The following is a 19,656-nucleotide window of genomic DNA, read 5'->3' on the forward strand; positions in this document are numbered from 1 at the left end:
TGCCAGTTCTTCTACCCCGCTTTATGCCATTGACTTGCGAACTGGTAAAAAATGTAAATTTAAAATCAATTCAACATTTTTTCTGTTGACGTTCATAAGTGTACTTGGTTACCAATATGAATAAAATTATTATGAGTTTGAGTTGAGTTTGGGCACATAAAGACATGAGAAATGTTGCCTAAGTGAATGCTACAAAGGACTTCATTCGTCAAAATCTATAATTGCAAAGCAACAATATTGAGTAGGGGCAGTGAAATCCCACAATTTCTTTAGTAAAATTTAATTTGCCTGATTGATATTGGGTGCCTACAACGCTCGCTAAACTCCAGCCAAATTCAATTTTACACACTTAAACTATTGCAAAGTTTTAGTTGTAAATTGTTTGAATGTTCTAGGATTCGTTAATTAGAGGAAATGTGTTTGATTTATATTTACTACGTGTTTGCATGATTTGAAATTGATGAGTACGATTCGAGGCGTATAATTTCAATTTTATTACGTTGAATTCACATGCGTAATGGTCCTAATGATCGATTAATTATTGTTTAAATTCCAATGTACGCTTTTCCAAAACTCAACCTTAAAAGTAACTTTGGACTTTGCTGCTAAAACAATTCTAGCAATACTTGGCCAAAAACTTACGAGAAGTGAGTTTTGAGCCAATTCTGTAATAAACAATAAAGTTATCTATGAAAATTCTTGTTATACTGTTTTTGGAGCAATGTCGGTTTAGTGGTATTAGCGTCTCTGGGGTCATAGGTTCGAACCGAAATGTCTATGCGCAATTAACACTCGCTGATACGCTGAAGGAAACATCGTGAGGAAATCGGCATGCCTTAGACACAATAAGTCAATGGCGTGTGTCAAGCACAGAAGGTTGGCTAATTGGCTGTTAGACAAAACAAATGATCACGAAACAGATATAGAAATCTGAGGCCCAGATGTAAAAGGTTGTAATACCACTGGTATATTATACTGTTTTTTTCGGTGATTATTCAGTTTTCTTCTATTGTGATGAAAAATATAGGCATAAGATACTTATTACTTATTATATTAAACTTAGGTTCTCTACTTACTTTACTTACTTTGTAAAGTAACGAAAAAAGAACTTATGTTTTTAACATAAAGTTTAATTTTGATTTCATAAGATTACCGTGCGACTCTCATACCTGAGGTGGTAGGTTCGATCACCGGCTGTGCACCAATGGACTTTCTTTCTATGTGCGCATTTAACATTCGCTCGCAAGGTGAAGGAAAATATCGTGAGGAAACCGACATGTCTTAGACCCGAAGAAAGTCGACGGCGTGTGTCAGGCACTGGAGGCTGATCAACTACTTGCGTATTAGATTTAAAAATTATTATGAAACAGATTCAGAAATCTGAGGCCAAGACCTAAAGAGGTTGCAGCGCTACTGATTTATTTATTTTATTTATTTGTCATACATCATCGCTATAATAAATAATTTTATTTAAATTTCTAAAGAACGGTGCAACTCAATGTATTTATAACCTCGATTAGTTAACGACAAATTTAAAGAGATCTCTTTATATAGGCCAATTTAAAGAGCTCTCTTTAAATTGGCCTATAGGCCGGAAGGACCTTTCTTTGGTATACCTACTAAGTCATCGTTAAATGACGGCTACAGTGATTGTTATTTATCTCTATTTCAATGTTGTAAAGTTATTTATTCATAATTATTATTTTGTAAGCAATAATCTTTACGTCTGAACACTGCCAACATTGCTGGTCCAATTTGTATTATTTTACATTTCAGATTTAGAATCGATTTTGTCTTACAGAGTTGATTCTATATCGTTCAGTATTTTTTGTGACGTATAGATATAGTTACGTTAAAGACAAGTGTCACGCCGCACACCAACTCTTTATGGAAACTGTGGCCATTCCAGGTGTTTCTAATGAGTCACGATTCAAGGGCTTCAAGAATAGAACGTACCACTACCACTAAACAACGGTAACGCACTTGCAATATGTTGAAGGTCTATGGGCGGCGGTAAATACTTAACCTAAGTGACCCTGTTCGTTGAAAAAGATAAAACAGTATCCCGAGTTGAAAAGCACATCTGAGCCTGTCCTACTAAAGCTACGGTTTCCTAGATTTACGGTTGTTAATAACGGCCGTCTTTACGGTGGCCAAGCTGTGGTTTCCTAGAAAGTAGTGCGACCGTATTCAATCGTAGTCACTCAGTACTCACTCGAGCGTTAGATCGTGCACTGGAAAAAAAATGACGATTTGGATTGCCAAGTCATTGTATTAATTCAATATGCGCGACTACTGTTTATCACCGCTATGACGGCTGTCATGCAAATGACAGCACCGCTATTTGACGTTACGGTGACACTCAATGTTCTCTAGAAATCCTACTCCGATGTTATTTATAGACAACGTATGGGTGGCGTCACCCAACATTACATTACGGCCGTTAGATAACGGCACCGCTTTTCTAGGAAACCGTAGCTTAAGTAATTCTTCTTACTGTTTCGTATGTATTAAATTATAAATATGTATATAGGCCCCACAAGAGACCCGATAAATCTCGTAGATCCAGGTATCAGAAACTTGTTTTTGTGTGACACGTGTGACAAATTGCTCCACCCTACACATCTCCGATTTTAATGAGGTGTTATATTTCAAAGGCTTTTTCATAAATGCTTGAATAAGGTGTTATTAAGCTAAAAATTTGTATGTTATACTTTGGCGTGTATATATGGCGCCAAATGTTGTTAGAACAGTGGTTATTGCAGGTTTTCGACTTGGGATAGTGCGTTGGAACTCTCAGTGTGCCTCGGATTTCATTCGCAACTTGCTTGTAGGGTGAAGAATATCATGTCGTAGAAATGATCACATCATCTAATACATATAGTTATCTAAGCAAGACTAAGCCGCTATATAATATACAAGCTGTTCTCTACGGCTAAAGCTTTCCTCGGAAAATGGACTTTGAATTTTATATTTTTTCTGTTAGACGGGTTTTGCAGTAATATCTACATTCATTTCTTCTATAAATTGTAACATCACTGCTCTATTGTCTATAGTTTCCGCAGCGTACGTGATACCTATAGGGATTTATATTGTTGTTTTTTTCGCAATGTTGGTTATGTTATATAGATGTATTCATACCTTAACTTTTTTTGAAAATATTTTATAGCCTATGTTCATAAGGAATAATGTGAAATCCTAATGATGAATATTTTTTTTAATTAGTCAAGTTCGAGCCTATACAATGCAAACAAAAAACAGTCAAGTTTCCTCTTCATAATATTAGCGTAGAAAATGTTATTGAACATTTCAAAATCAAACCATTAAATCTCCTATTTATCGGCAAAGTTAAGAAAATATTGTCAATATAAATATTTATAACCAAAAGCTAAATGCCACGTCCATAAAATCAAATTCGCCTTTCCGTGTTTAATTACCATAAGCATCTGAATTTTCGCTTGCAAACTCGTTAAAGACGAAATAAGGCCTAAACAAACTCGCATTAATATTCAATTGACAGCTGAATTTTAATAATGTACCGAATTATTGCGCCAGTTTAAACATTGAGTTAGTAAATATAAGATGTGGCAGAATATAACAAAATAAATAAAAAAAAATAACGATTACATTAAGCTTATGTTATTATATTTAATATTAGTAGGCACAGGGGGCAGGAAAAGGAGACTAACCTGTTAAGTGATACCTCATACCGCCGCAGATGGACAAGCGTTAAGCATATTTAATATTAACTTTTTAAGAAATATAAATTTCTATGCCTATAATCCCGAAACGATGTCTTTTTATGAAAATTTTGGTACCAAATTTTATAATCACGCCAATAGTGTTTATCCGCGAATCAAACGGACAATAACTATTACATAAAGGTGATAATATCTAAGTATTAAGTATAAGTAAAAACTAAAGAAAAACTACTGTTGCTATTACTAGTTTTTATAATAATTAAATATTCCTTTTTTTTATTAATAATACTCTACTCCCCTACCGTTGTGTCCAGGGACATTTTCTGTCAGTAAAATTTTTCCAAAAAAACAAGATACATTATATTAATTCCAATACACTAGTTCACGAATGCTGTGTTACAGTGTGAAATATTCCATAGTAAGTTATCCTCCAAATTTCACCGAAACAGTGTTACAAAAAAACAAAAGCGTGTTATGCACTAACTTTAGCAAATATAGAGGTGCAATTATTGTGTTAAAAACAACAAATAAGAGTTCGCATAAGTTACAAGTAGTTACAAAGAAAGGTTGAAGTTAAGAAGTTAAGCCTTTCGAGAGAATTTCAGTCATTAACAAATGTTACGAAGTATTTCGCTCGCTTAGTTCTTGTTTCTACGGTACAAGTTATGAAAGCTAGCTACAAATGTGTCAAATATAACGTAGAGAACACAATTTATTGTACCTACACGTGTTATAGAACTTTCACTCGAACTACTACATCAACTACGGCATCAAAATATCATTTATTCATGAACAGTAATGTACAATAATTATGAACGTTAGTAAAAAATTAATCGTGCCAAATTTAAATTTAGTACATATTCTTAAAAGGCCGTAGAATGTATGAGGAAAACTGGCATCAATTTTTCCGTCACTCCTTTGTAAAGGTTTTATTTTACTAAATGTCAGAGAAATTACTCGTGATTCTTTTTTGTTCCGTTGGTGTTAAGGTGAGTTGGATTGGACATTTCGCATGAAAACAGATGCTACCTTTGCCTATATAATAACCTTTTCCTATAATATTATATAAAAGCCAGTTGCACTTTGTACCTATCACCATAACATTTTAAACCAATTATAAATTAAAATTATATACAATTATACGTAATGAATAACGACGCTTCGTTGGACGACCAATTAGTGTTCCACCATCACATAAATTTTTGTATTGGAATTTTTTTATATAAATAAATTAAGTCTGTTTATTACCTCAACCTGTGGCTAAATAACATTTATTAAAGTAACTGAATTGTTTTCACTCAAGACATTAATCACAATTTTGCGCAAAAAAATCTTAAAAGTCTTTTATAATTTCACGCAGTAATAATATACTTGTGTATGAACTCATTTTGTTTTAGCTTTTTTATTTAGATCTGTTTCTGATTAAAGCACATAAATAATTTCAGAAAATATGAAAATCTAATATTAAGCTTTATAAAACTGTTTCGACGTGTTGCGTGCTTTATTTCTGTTAAATTCTTTGCAAGTTGTATATTAGACAAAATACATTCTTAAACCTTTAATTAATAAAGTGTTAATTTCGAAGATAAATAAAGATCTATTTAGCCGTTTTAAGGCACGGCGTCAGAGCTGAGTGACTAGAACTATACCATTTATATAATTCATTCATACATTTCTAATATTATATGTATAATAACTAAATCTTGTGTAGTTTTTAAGGAACTGGCCGTCAACGTAATTTGAAGTATACATTCAAGCAGACGTTCATAGGTGTACATGAATAAATTATATTAAGACTTTTTTTTTTAATTTTATGAGATAGGAGGTTAACGACCCCATACCTACAACACCAGGACTTGCAAATGCGTATGCACTTCTCTTGAAGCCTCTTAAATAACTGCTCGGAAATACCTGAATTGCCTGTTTTTTTACACGCTTTATATTAGCTTCACCTGTATGTATGTATGTATGTAACCGACTCCTTCGGACTAGATTTTGACCCACTTTAAACGGACAGATTTAATTCAAACTTTGTACACTTATAAAGAATCAGAGACAATATAATAATTTCATAGGTTTATCTCGAAAAAACAATGAAATTTTTTTTAAGTCCACAAAGCAATACGATTAAATTGAGACAACACGTATTGCTGCTAGGACTAAAAAGTGGAAAATAAATATAGTTTAAAAACACTATAAAACACGCTTTTAAGCACATCAAGCGTGTTTTATAGTTTTTTTAAACTATATTTATTTATGTAATAGGAGGCAAACGGGCAGAAGGCTCACCTGATGTTAAGTGATACCGCCTCCCATGGACACTCACAATGCCAGAAGGCTCGCAAGTGCGATGCTGGCCTTTCAAAAAGGCCTTTCGAACCTGCTCGAAGCTATTTTCATTGCGATAATACTGCTTAAATCTACTCCTATTTCACACAAAAGCATGTATAAATTCCTTTGAAACTACTGTAATTAAATCCTTTCCAGTTTTGTTAGTGAAGTATCTTTACCAAATAGGTGGCGTGCTCAAAGTGAACTAACTTGAGCTAAATAAGACCGTTTAAGCTATTCCATCACTATGCATCAGTTCGATAACGCAAGTTAGCTACGAACTATAGGAATGAGTGTTGGGTTTAAGTTATAGCTTAGAGCGATTTATTATAATAACTAATTATTTATTCTTAAGTTAGCATTTATTCTTTATAAGTCTTTTCTATCTGATTTGACTTTGTTAAATAAAATTTATAATCACACTGTTAATACAACAAGTACTCTTGTTGTTTAACAGTCACATTTAGTATTAAATATATATCCTACTGTTATCAAGCCTATTTAACCTAGTTATAATATGTATATGTATGTATGGATTACAAGTTTATGCAGGTCCATAAGTGTATTACAATTTTATAGATTTCGAACCTTTTTAAGTAAAAGTTACCTCTTTTTTAACAAACTTACCACTACAATTGGTACTCGGAATATTAATAATATGTACATTTAACTGAGATACTTTTTTAACATAAACATAAAAACCGTTTCACAAGGCATTTTCTTTTGCGAACTAGCGATATATACGATCTCCAACTATTTAAAGTTAGAGTGTACTCCTCCCTCAAACGCCGGCAATGCCTCAAACCCGGTAAAAATGTTTGTCTATGGGCTGCTCTTTTTGGGCGACAAGTAGGCTCGTTTGCTGTATATTAAAAAAATATCTTTTACTTTATTATCCACTCAGTAGTCTTTAAAGAACTGTTTTATAAACACCTATGTTCACAGTGTTCACAAGCACTTAAACTCTTTAGTCTAATTTGCACTACGCTTTTTAGCCGAGTGGAGGCCCGTCATCTCGCCTGCGCTACGCTCTTCATGTAGTGAGGGACGCATTTCACTATCTTACAACAGAAATCTTCCAGTTGCAGCTGTAGCTTCACATTTCGGGTAAATGCTAGGTAGTTACTTTTATATCGATTTTTTGCTCCAGGTCGCATCTGGCTATAATTACAGGACATTCTATAAACATTCTATTTCGACTAAATTAATGATGTCTTATATATAGATTTAAACAGTTTATAAAAACCAAATATTTAATTTCAGAAAAACATTTCTTAAACTCCCAAAACTAGTTTTTTTATGTATATTATACTAGATTTAAACCTCGCGAATACCTTTTTGCAAAATGACGATAAATCGCTAAATCGTCTAAATTGCACGAGCAATACAAACAGTCAGTGTGTAAGCTATCGTATTTGTGATTAAATGTCGACTTGTACCGGACTTTACGGCTTACCGACAAAGAGAGACAAACACACTAAAATTACTTATACAGTATACACCTTATCGGTGTTCTAGATCTAACTAAGTTCTGTAGTTCATTGATATTAATATCTATACAATAATTATATGCAGAAAATAAAGAAATTGGCCAGACTCGAGGGTGCGACTTCTATCCCTTATAGTGCGTTCCAATAAAAAACAGACACAGAAATCTAAGGTCAAAACTGTTGTATTGTAGTGTTATATTTTCTATAAATTACAACCACATAAGCATTCCAGTCCTACGACAGTTATAAATGTCGGGTACACACTTAAAGTATAATTTATTAAGCAAGTAGGTCATACAAATAAATTACTAATCTTTTTAGAACCCCATGATACCATGCCCCATGGCACAGGCAACCCTTCCAAAATTCCCTTGACTGGGCTTGCGGGGTTCATGTGTAGCCGGCCAACTGCGGGCGCCCTTGCGCTCATGTCCCGTCGCGAGGATGCCAACGCAGGACACGTTCACTAGACCAATTGTCTTTAGCTCTTGCGACGTGTCCTGTGCACCTCCATTTGGTATATAGCCTACTTGCCAGTACAACATCTTGCAGGGATCACATTTGTTATTTTTTTAATGTCTTCTACATTTGGTCTTTCTGCGCTTGATATTAAGTATACTTCTCTCTGTAGCATTTCTGTACTAGCCAAGGCTGTACATTTTACTCACAAAGGCTTTCTTAGTTTTATAAGCGTGAAGATTTCCTAAATCGTCGGAGTTACGCCCTGAGAGTATGGCCACACGTTGCCTACGTTCACTCTCTTCAATTGTTACAATGCATTAATTCGTTACATAGCTTTTTATTATTACGCTTATATTCTATTGTTGTACGCGAGTGGTTAATATAGGGTAAAATTAAAATCCTCTATTATTTAAAACACCCCAATGACCGTACAGTAGCTATTTGGAAAACATTTATTTTGTAAACTAATATTATATAAATATGCAATATTTAAGAGTAATTTAATTCATATTAGCATTTAAACTAGAAATGCTGTTTTCAGATTTCGATTTGTATTGATTATCTCTGCAATAGGCAAAATTTACGATTTAAAAACAAAACCTGAATAAAAACATTACGCATAAGAAAATAATTAGGCGTAATACTTTAAGGACTCTAGGTAGTAAGTATTTATCCTTTCAAATTACTTCTAAAGAGACTTAAGTACTACTTAACTTTTATTACTTTAAGTAGTTGGATATTTAATGTAGGTTTAAATGTAATGGCATTTACTAAGTGGTTCTTGAAACTAATTTATATTATAATCCTAACTGCTTTTATAACAAATCAGTCGGTTTACTTAGTGAACTTTAAGTATTGTATTAAGTGATTAATTTCCCATGAAGATCAAGTATTATTAAAGTTAATACTTTAAGTATATGTGATATGTGTGATGTGTAACAGAATAACCTAGTTATTTTTCATACTATACGGTATAATGTTGGTTAGCAGTATATTCACATACAGTGTAAACTGACGGTTCTTAGCTACGTACTTCACTCACTCTACTGAGCCTCCGTCCAACTCTTCAGGGGACAACCCCACAAAGGCCCAAGCCGAGGTCCCAGTCCAGGAGTAGCCCTTGTGCTGGTCGTGGTGTGTGTACGTTAGCTGAAACAAACGGAGCTAAGCTTTATGCCAACAGCGTTATGCCATTAAAAATATCTATATATACATAATCGAAATCAATGAAGCATAAAAAGTATTTTATTATTTTAAATAGATAAAGCGATATGGCTCAACTAATATTCTCATATTATAATTTCCTGTGTTTACAGAAACAATTAACTCCGACTCCTTACGATTCTTCATAAGGTAGAACTCGGAGAGTGGAGACTTGACACTAAGTATGACCCTTAGTTCTGTGCGCCAGAGGCGTAAATATTTTTCATACAAACATTTTATGTCGACGTATTATTTCACACATACACAGTTACAGTTTCCTTGAAACTGTACTGTAGATGAGAAATTATTTCCGGTACTGCTGCAGAGGAAGCCACGAAAAAGCTAGTGTAGCCATAATGTGTATGTATATGAAAACGTATGTGATATAATGCAATAGTCATAGAAACGTTGCATAAGGAATAAAAAAATATAATTACCTTTTTAAAATACTCTCTTATCTCGCGATACGCGCAACACAAATGAGTATATGATTTTATTTTATGTATCTTTTTACAAAGAAAAATGTAAACAAGAAAATATAAGAGAAAAAGTCCCCTGACACTATGCCAGTAGGTAGCAGTAGGTACATTGGAAAATATATATATTCAAAGTTTGGTATTTGGTTAAGGGTTTGAAGGAAATGTGTCTCCACCCGTGTGATGGAAATGCATTTACCTACAAATACAATTAATATTATTTCTATAAAAAGGAAATTATTCAAGAACCTACAGTTTAAACGCGGTTTGAATAAGATAAAGTTAGGCCACAAGTCTAATTATGAATCCAGCAAAATGCATCGTTTCGTTTTATCCTCTGAAGCTCCTCTCAAGAAGGGGTACTGGGTATACCCAGTATAAAGGCCTCCTCTAGCTTATCCAGTTCAGATTTAATGTTCAATACTTCTATTTATAACTACTACTACTACTACTACTATACTTGTAATAATAAATAAATTTAAAAAAAAATCACTGGTTTAATGAAAGTTGTATAATTACTTATTGTCGTTAAATTATTAGTCTTTAAATAAGAACTGAATGAAAGCGACGCTTAAGAATTTCTGGAAACAGCGTAAAAAAGGAAGTAGACTTTTATCTTTCTACAGTTATTTTGAAATCAATTACAATACTATAATTATTTTTATCCATTCTGTTATTCAACAGAAAGACTTCGGCACGAATTCGGCCGGCCACATTTGACCTCGGCTCAGTAATTCAAGGGACTTAATTTATTTGTGACAACACAGCCCTCGCAGGATTTGAGACCATAATTTATAGCTTTCATTTACCGACGCAGAAAAAATTGCAATGTTTTCTCTTTCAGGATGTAGCACGGAGATTCAGAGACGAGATTTACCGCTAAGTGTGACTATCGTATGTCAAAACGTATTTTATTTGACATACCGGAGTCGTATCGGTTTGGTCACTTTTTTTTTTTTATATCCGAGGATAGATATGCGCATCCCCTGAACAGGGGTATGTGGGACTCGACCCACGCCAAAATCTCTGCTATTCAGAGACTGGGTGAGCAATACCCACTAAAACCACCTCGAGTAGTTCCGACAAAGCCGCGTTACAGAGGCTCCGGGGTCGCTGTCGCATTCTACCGGGACCTCAACGGCATGTTTCACTCAAAAAACCTCCGGTGCAGTATACACTACATAGGAGGTAGGAGATGGGCATATCTTCTCCTATTTACTCCCCGTCTTCTACCCCTAGGATTCGTCCTAAAGCGCTCCCTCTCTCGTTTTGCTGTCTCCTTCTGTAGCATGACATGCTCACAGAAGGATACCACTGCATTCCATACCTCGTCACTGCCGACCATTTTTTGTACAACACAAGGCAAAGCAAGCTTATTACCCACCACAGAAATCGGTTTGGTCACCTAGTTACACTGTATACAAAGAAAAATTGAAAAGATATAAAAAGACTTCATAAAATGTATCTCCTATAAGACCTATAATATGTTTATACATATTGAGACGCGTGTGAACATTTTAAACTTAATACTTTAGACTCTCGGCTAAAACAATATGATTTATTGCCACTACATGACTTAATCTCAAATGAAATTATTTGCAGCTTCCTTCTTGAAAAATTGCCCTTCCTTGCTCCAACCTACCAGACTCGTAATCGTGCTTTGTTTCATGTTCCTCACATCAATACTAACTATGCAAAAAACTCAGTTTTGTGTCGCGCAGCCCGGACAAAGACCAATATTTAAGCCTTGACTTGTTTAAGCTATCGTGGAATATGGTTAAAAGAAGCATTAAGAATATCCATAGCGCAAAATCACCTGCATCATGAGCATACCCCACATACACACCTTCACGTACTTAACCTCACTTTTACACCATCAAACAAAAGCCAAATTAGGTATTACTTAGTTGAATGTGTTGAAAATTTTTTATTTGTTTTTTAAATAAATAAATACATGCGGTCAGTATAAAGTCGTATCCCTCTCATGGGCAATGGGACAGACACATTTGTGCGACTGTTTCGTTATTTACATACAAGTATGTCTCTGAACCACGGCAGAGCAATCACCCTTGAGAATCGAACGCTAAGCCGCTATACTAACACTGCTCTCGACAGAAAGTTAAAATAGTAAAAAACTATCAATATAATATTATGTTAGCAATTTAAAATATTTTCTTTGTTCAATGAGTATTCTTTTGACTATGGTTTAAAGTAACAAAGTAGGTCATAAAAATTCAATAATATTGATAACAAAAAGAGAAAAAATGCACTGACCAACAAAAAGTCATCTCGCTCCGATGCACAGATTAACGGATTGGAAAATATTGGTGTCCTTCTCTATCACACTGTATTAAAACACACGACACGTATTGTACAATCATTTGGAAAATTGTGGAAACTTTTCTGCATTTTTGTTTTAAACCGTGTTAGCAATATTGACTTTGTTTTAATTTTACCTACCGTGGTTTGTTTTCTAGATTAAATAAATTTTGATATACGTAGTAATCTCTTAGCAAGTTTTAATAATATAATATTATATTGATAGTTTTTTAATAATTTATTAATTATGTATATAGATACTGATATTTCTAGCTATTGTACAAATATTTCCTATCATCGCTTAGAAGCGGTCTCTTTAAGGAAAACTTTAACAAGAAAAAATAATATAAAGCCTAGACCAAAAAGTGCGACCTTTAAGAACTATGATAAATAAAAAATTCAAATAATCGACTATATAATTTTTTATTATATACTTATGATAATTATATTAAACAAAGTAAGATATCGAAAATTTTAATGGAATCATTTAATAAAAAATTGCTCCAGGTGAGGCTCGAACTCACAACCCCGGCATGGCTCACGGCTACTGCCTTATAAGTACCGTGCGCTAACCAATTGCGCCACTGGAGCGACGCGCGGGGAACCAAAATTGTTGAACTATTTATGCGTATAATGACATAGTACAATTCAAATCAGAATAAATATTTTGGATCAGTATTATGATTGATTAATTATGTCTATCGAAAAAAAACAACTTTTCACTTTTTTCTAGCTCCATAATCTTACACAAAAAAAAATTGTAGTCGTAATAATTAACTTAAAATAGTGCGCAATACATGTAAGTACATAGTTTTAACTCTTGAATAATATAGAATTTCTTTAGAGTCTATGAACGTAAACATTAGTTGTTTAATATTTAATAACCTAATTCACACGAACCTAACGCGGGAATATAAAATTCAAGATGGCCGACACGTCACGGAAACTAAAATATAAAAACATGACACGTCGGGAAATTTAAAATGTAAACTTGTCTAACGTGTACGTCTACTTTAATATTACGTGATACGCTTTTAATCTCTGGAAATTGAGAATTTATTTTATCTCTGAACGTAGATCGTTTTTTAGATTTTATTTATCATATCGCTTTAAGTACATATTACAACATCCGACGCCAAGAAGTCGGAGTCAGCATCGCCTATTAAAATGTGTATTACCAGAATGACATGACATCTATGATATTTAATTTCGGTTAATTAACGATTGATTACGATGAGGGAGTATAGGGCAGTGCACCTGTTTTAGTATGAAGATTAATTTACGATCAATAGATACTAATTTAAATTTATACGAAATATCTACGTATTTTTTAGTTAGTAGCCGACGTATAGTGCAATCATTTGGTCATGTCAATTTGATTAGATAAGGAACGTAATTAAATATTTATAAAATCCAATTGATATCCCGCCAACTAATAGGTCATTGTGTTAACGGCTTCATTACATTCACAATTAAAACAATAGATTTTCATAGAGTCGTCCAAGTAACGACACTTAACATTTTCTTTATATTAAGTTTATCTATATATATAAAAATGAAACCCGTTTTCCGTTGTCACGACATCACATGAAAACGGCTCGACCGATTTGACAGATTTTTTTTTGTTGTGTTTGTAATTGTCAGGAGAAGGTTCTTATAAAAGAAAAAAATAAAAACTTTGCGCGGAAAATTAGAAAATTCAAGATAACTTACTTAACCACCATACAATTCGAACTTTTTGGTGTAACCTTATGGCGTTTGACATAACACAACATTGACAGAATGCGTGCTGCAAATATCGTCAGAGGATGTAAGAAAAATGAATATCGTTCAAAATAAATGCTTCGATCGGAGTTATTATATTGATAATATAATGATATGCGAGCCAGAAAAACAAACAAAGAATGTTGTATAACATAAAGCATTAGAATAATAAACACTTTGTTTCTGAAATATTTTTTAATTCATTATACCAATTTGAAATCAATATTCATAGTTAAGACAGGACAACGTCTGTCGGGTCCGCTAGTTAATAATAAATATTAAATTAATACAATATTAATTAAAGTGATTATATTTTTAAAGGCAAGGTGCCTTTATAGTGTGGGCTAGTATTCAGACCATAAGTTTGACACCAATTATAAATTACTTAATCTTTTACTATGACATTACGTTAATGTTCTTATTATATGACTTTGTAAAAATTCATATGACATCTGCATGCCTATTTATATATGGCTGATTGTGCGGATAGTTGATCGATCTAATTGTACCACTATCTTGGCAAATAAACGATTTATTATTGTTATTATTACTAACAAAAAACCCATTTAACATATAAATTATTACAATGGGCCTGACCTCGTAAGTTGAAACAATTCTATGTATTTAACTCACAATTAAATTTATAAAGCGCAATTTGTTGAGTCGCGATACAGGCAGCTCGGTTAATTAGGAAAACGTGAGCGTTTTGCGAATTGTTCTTACATGCCGCTAGCGAAACTTACCTTTAAACCGGCATTTACACCGAAACGAGCCACAAAGATTCAATACTTGATTTTGATGTAAAATCTCAGTCCTAAATTGACGACGTTTAGAGGTAAGCGGACAGAGAAATACTTTCTGGTGACTGGTCGGACTTGAATCCGTGTATGATAGTGATGGTGTTATTTCGACTATGTATTTGCGTGTTGTTCCCACGAGGATGTAAGTGCGTGCTAGGAGCACCATGCTTCCTGCTGATAGTGGTTGTTCTTTGTTTTTAATATATTTTATTATTATTAATTACTTAAGATGTGGAACATGGTGTAATGGTTGCAGCTCCTTACAAACATTGTGTTAGACAAAAAACTTGGCGATTTAAAAAAGTGGCGGAGAGTTTATTGCCAGTTCTTCTCTTCCGTTCTACGCCTTTGATTTGAGAATTGGCAGTAAATGTATATTTAGAAGCATATTTTCATATATTTTTATTTTTCGACGTATAAACTTCCAAAAATAAACTTATGAAAGTATACATTTTGTTACCTATATGAATAAATGATTTTTGAATTTTGTTTTTTTTTTTCGACGGACACATAGATGGATGCAACATCCATCCCATTAATTCATTTCATATCATATTCATGTTGATGTCACTTTGGTACAAACGATCTTACGAATAAGCAGATTGGTAAGTTACTAAGCGATCGTCATTATCAATTGTTCAATTTGAAACATTGCTCATTGTAACAAGACCACTTCAAGATAACAGCATTCTAAACTACAGTTTAACTAATCTTTAGTATGTTTTTTGAGTTCGAAAATAAATTAAACTTTCTTACTAGTATCAAAATGGGGGTCTTAAGTCACTTGATTCAAATTAAATTACACTACGGTGTGAAAGAATCTTCCAGAACATAAATAACAATATATGGACTTAAATAATTTCATAGTCGAGCTGCTTGTTACACAAATGCTGATAACGTTTATTTTCGTTATAATATTGCCAGCACGGGTTTCAACAATATTATGATTTAGGGACATTTACGATAATAATACTGGCCTATTTCTGGTGCTACTGCAGAATAATATAGTGACTGAAATTCTCCGATTTACAAGACTAATATCGAATAAACCATAAGTATTGAACAGATTTGACTTTGACGTTGTTAGTTTATAAGCGCTGTGACATATAATGACAATGACAGCTGACAGTAACGCCATTGTTCCGACATATTTAATCTGCTATTTCGACTGGTACTAGAGTAAAACTAGCCTTTATTTAATTAAGTATAATTATATTTCATATTTAAGGTTTGTTAAACAAATGTGTGATTTGTCGAGTAAATGTTACACCCGCACGTCTACCATAATATATTGAAGTCTATGGGGCAAACACATTATGCGTCTCTTATTGATAAATCTTTTAAGCACATTTGACATACATAGTCGATAATTGGATCAAAGAGTAAGATTTCTAAATTGAAGATTGTTAATTGAGTATAAATAAATTAAAAAAAACTTTATAAATGAACACAAGACCTTTTATTTGCACAGTGCAGTCCTTCCTTACCTGGATTCGATTCGATACGAAAACTACAGTTTTCTCAAATATATAATACTTATTGTATACCTGTGCTATTTACGATATTATCTACTAATTTCTTTATCTACTTTTCGGATTTCCCGTGCTCGATTCCCCGGCGACTAAAACTTTGCATTCGAAGAAAAAAGACCTAGATCATTAGGGCCACTACTTTGTTTAGGAGAAGTTATGTCATTCAGACACAAGAAGAATGATCTGTTTTTTATTTTAGTTATAGAACAAGAAGATAAGACAGAAGGTTTACGTAATGTTTAGTGCCTCTCTAGTTATAGACAATTACTGTACCAATTAATAGCTGGTCAGTGCGTTTTAAAAACCTAGTACTCGTTTCGTTTTCCTTAGCAGTATAGGTCCGTAAGCGTTTAACGTAAGCTTTTATAGCTATAGATACGTAACCATTATCTACCCATTCGGACAAAACTTTTGTTCCATTCTCACGCCTCTAACCCTCTTCAACCGGTCCAAGAGACCCAACGTCCGTCCACTAATGAATTTATGTCTTTGAAAGGGTTATTGAAAATTAGGTAGACGTAAAGAATCTCAGTAATGTTAACCCTGCGTGTGCTCTGATTAACAAGGGGTCGTATTGTCCACGGAATTTCATTGTGAGTTTTATAGAAGTTGGCGGGTTAAATTACTTTGGGAGGTATGTTTGTTTATACCAAACCTCTTGTGGTCGAATAATTAATTAAACAAAATTATTTAATAAAACAAACGAATTTAACTTACAACTAACAAAGGAATGTATTTACCATCCTTTGAAGAAAATAGTTTTTATTTGTTTGTTTCCTTTTGTAAATTTTTGAACCTTTTTTAATACATAATACGTATTCCATATCTATACCTATATTATCAGTGTAACTGTTTGTTAATATATATAATTTATGTAAGCTGTTGGATTACGAAATACGAAATAAATAAATAAATTAAATATTCTATCATGCATCTATACCAAGTACTTATTAGGAAGTCTGACTTCGACTTACGAATAAATGAAAAACCGAAGATGTGGTTCACAAATCAAAGTCATTGCCAGCAAGTAAACGCTATCAATAACCGCATAATAAACAATATAAACCGCTGAAACCTATATTGAGCTACATTTAGAGCGATTTGCTACACAAATCTGATACAAATTGTTGCCCACTATTTTGGCGGTAAATAAGTCAACGTCTTAAGACCGCGTGGTTACGAGGGTCCAATGACAGCTTGACCGCTAAGTACCCTTCTTAGATTAATGGGCCTAGCCTATTTGTAACTAGTGTAGGCTTTTGACTCTACCTGTTGGGTTCGATTTTAAATCAATGAGGTACGGACTAGGGGAAAAACAAAAGACGACGCGTTTCCTTTGATTGGATTTGTCCAATGGAAAGATGGATCGTATGGCGTGTTTGGGCTTGGGCTAAAGATAGTATTGATCAATCATAATTAAACGTAATGCGTCTTTGTTTCGTTTTAAGTCTCTTCTAGGCTTATACATACTGTATGTCACCATCAATCAAATGAAGTTTTACATTTCTCCAAAGACCGAGCAATAAAAGAAACAGTTTTATTGCCGCCCATCAACACTGCGTGCGGCTGCCTGGAAGAGATCGCTCGAAAGCGATAGGCTGCCAGTTGTCCTTCTTTTTATTCAATTATTTCAATTGTACTGTTTTTCTAAGTGTAACTAAAAATAATAAATAAATATGTGGAACCTGAATGAAGTATTTCTTAACCTATTAGACTTAGGGTCCTTCAACAAAAGAGCGTACTAACACTCAAAACCCGACAACGCACTCGCGAGCCCATGGCCTGAGAGTGTCCGTAGGCGGCGATATCACTTAATATCAGATGAGCCTTCTACCCGTTTGCCTGCTTTTCATCAGAAAAGTTGATAATGAATTTTGAAATATCAATTTCCCAACTAAACATACCACCCACATTCAAGTCCAATTATAATTGTTCCAGAATCCTCATTTAAAGCACCTTCTATTATGAAAATTATCTATGAAATGTAAATAGTTTTTAACAACATTAACCCAACAAGTAGTGGTTGTTAAAGCTTAGCGAAACAGTTCAATTTAACTGTACCGTAGTTTTAACCGTAATTGTTTAGTTTCGTTTGTTGCGTAGAACAATTAAGTACTGTTTTTGAAAGGCCAGTGAACAATTATTATGCTTTCGTAAATTTTTGCTTGTACTACAATTTAAAACTAATATATTTAGAACTTATGTTTTAAATGTATTAACACAAATGTTGTAATTTGTGAGTATAAGTATAGAGACTTCTTAAATCTTTACGATTGGTGCACGATTTTTATTTATCTATTTGCGCGTGTGATCGTGTGGATCAGGCACAGCAGACTGTTACATTGATAACTATTATTACATATGCTATATGATTTATGTAATTAGAAATATACAACTAAATGCAATAACTACTTATGTACGATTTCATACTTCGACTTCATATGTTTAATAATGTTCAAGACTGCCCCCTTTTCTTCCTTTCGTATGTGTTTTTTTTTAATTCAAAAATATTATTAAAATATATAAGACACTTGTTTAATTGGCTATTTTAGTACCTTATAGTTATGTCCTATTTATGTAACGACGAGTTTTGTGTGTTGTAAAGTCAGTCAGTGTAAGTCTAAGGGTCTGTTTCACAATGTACGGATAAGTTCTACATAAGTTCCAAATTAGCTATATATTTCTTATTGGTAGGATAAACACTATTGTTGCGTTTCACGACTGTCAGATAGCGCTAATCGTCACATAAAGTCCATCATAAGTTATGAGTCCGATGAATGTCAAATAGCACAATTTATCTTCCAAATAATTTATGTGTTGCATAGCTATTTGGTACTTTATCCATACATTGTGAAACAGACCCTAACTCACGTACGAAAATACCGCGTAATATTATTTCACACGCACGCGCTGGCTCTGCGTCCGAAAATGTGTCTTGGCCTCCGAACAGTACTTCCCAATAAATAATACCGTGAATTGTTAAACTCTTCTTTTGAAAGTCGGTTGAAACACGGGGAATTTATTATTTAGTGGTTCAATTTAAATTAGCTAAGTGCTATAGTCTGCTATAATCCGGACTGTAACGTTTTATGAATTTTCATTTTATTTGCTAATTGGTTTGAAAACAAATGGCGGCTTTTCAATAGATTATTTTTCGTAAGGCATTTTAATAGTTGTCAATAAATGTTGCTTTTTAATAATTTAAGTCAATTTGAGTTAAAAACTTCTACAAATGAAGTCTTAAATTGTAAAAAAGGCAGTTTTTACCGCGCACCACCACTTTGTGGAACCAGCTGCCCACTGAAGTATTTACGAACCAATTCGACTTAGGGTCCTTCAAGAAAAGAGCGTACCAATTCTTAAAAGGCCGGCACCGCACTCCCGAGCTCTCTGGCATTGAGAGTGTCCATGGGCGGCGGTATCACTTATCATCAGGTGAGCCTCCTGCCCGTTTGCCCCCTGTTTCAAAAAAATAAAAAAATAATAATAATATTGTAATTAAACAAAACAAGAAAAACTTAAAACTAAACCTTTTTATAACAAATAATAATAGTAATGCAGTATTCAGGGCGCACATG

At 33.5% G+C, this 19,656-nt stretch overlaps 1 protein-coding gene and 1 non-coding gene across 2 annotated transcripts in view; one reads left to right on the top strand and one right to left on the bottom strand.

Annotated features, from left to right (window-relative positions):
• LOC125063124 (alpha-2 adrenergic receptor) overlaps positions 1-19,656 on the top strand; it is a 264,165-nt gene that overhangs the window by 182,021 nt on the left and 62,488 nt on the right. The gene's annotated exons all lie outside the window — the stretch shown is intronic.
• Positions 12,482-12,573, bottom strand: Trnai-uau. Its single transcript is given in 2 exon segments — positions 12,482-12,517; positions 12,536-12,573. It is a non-coding gene; the product is annotated as a tRNA-Ile (tRNA).

This window comes from Pieris napi, chromosome 3 (genome assembly GCF_905475465.1).
Source record: "Pieris napi chromosome 3, ilPieNapi1.2, whole genome shotgun sequence".
NCBI lineage: Eukaryota > Metazoa > Arthropoda > Insecta > Lepidoptera > Pieridae > Pieris > Pieris napi.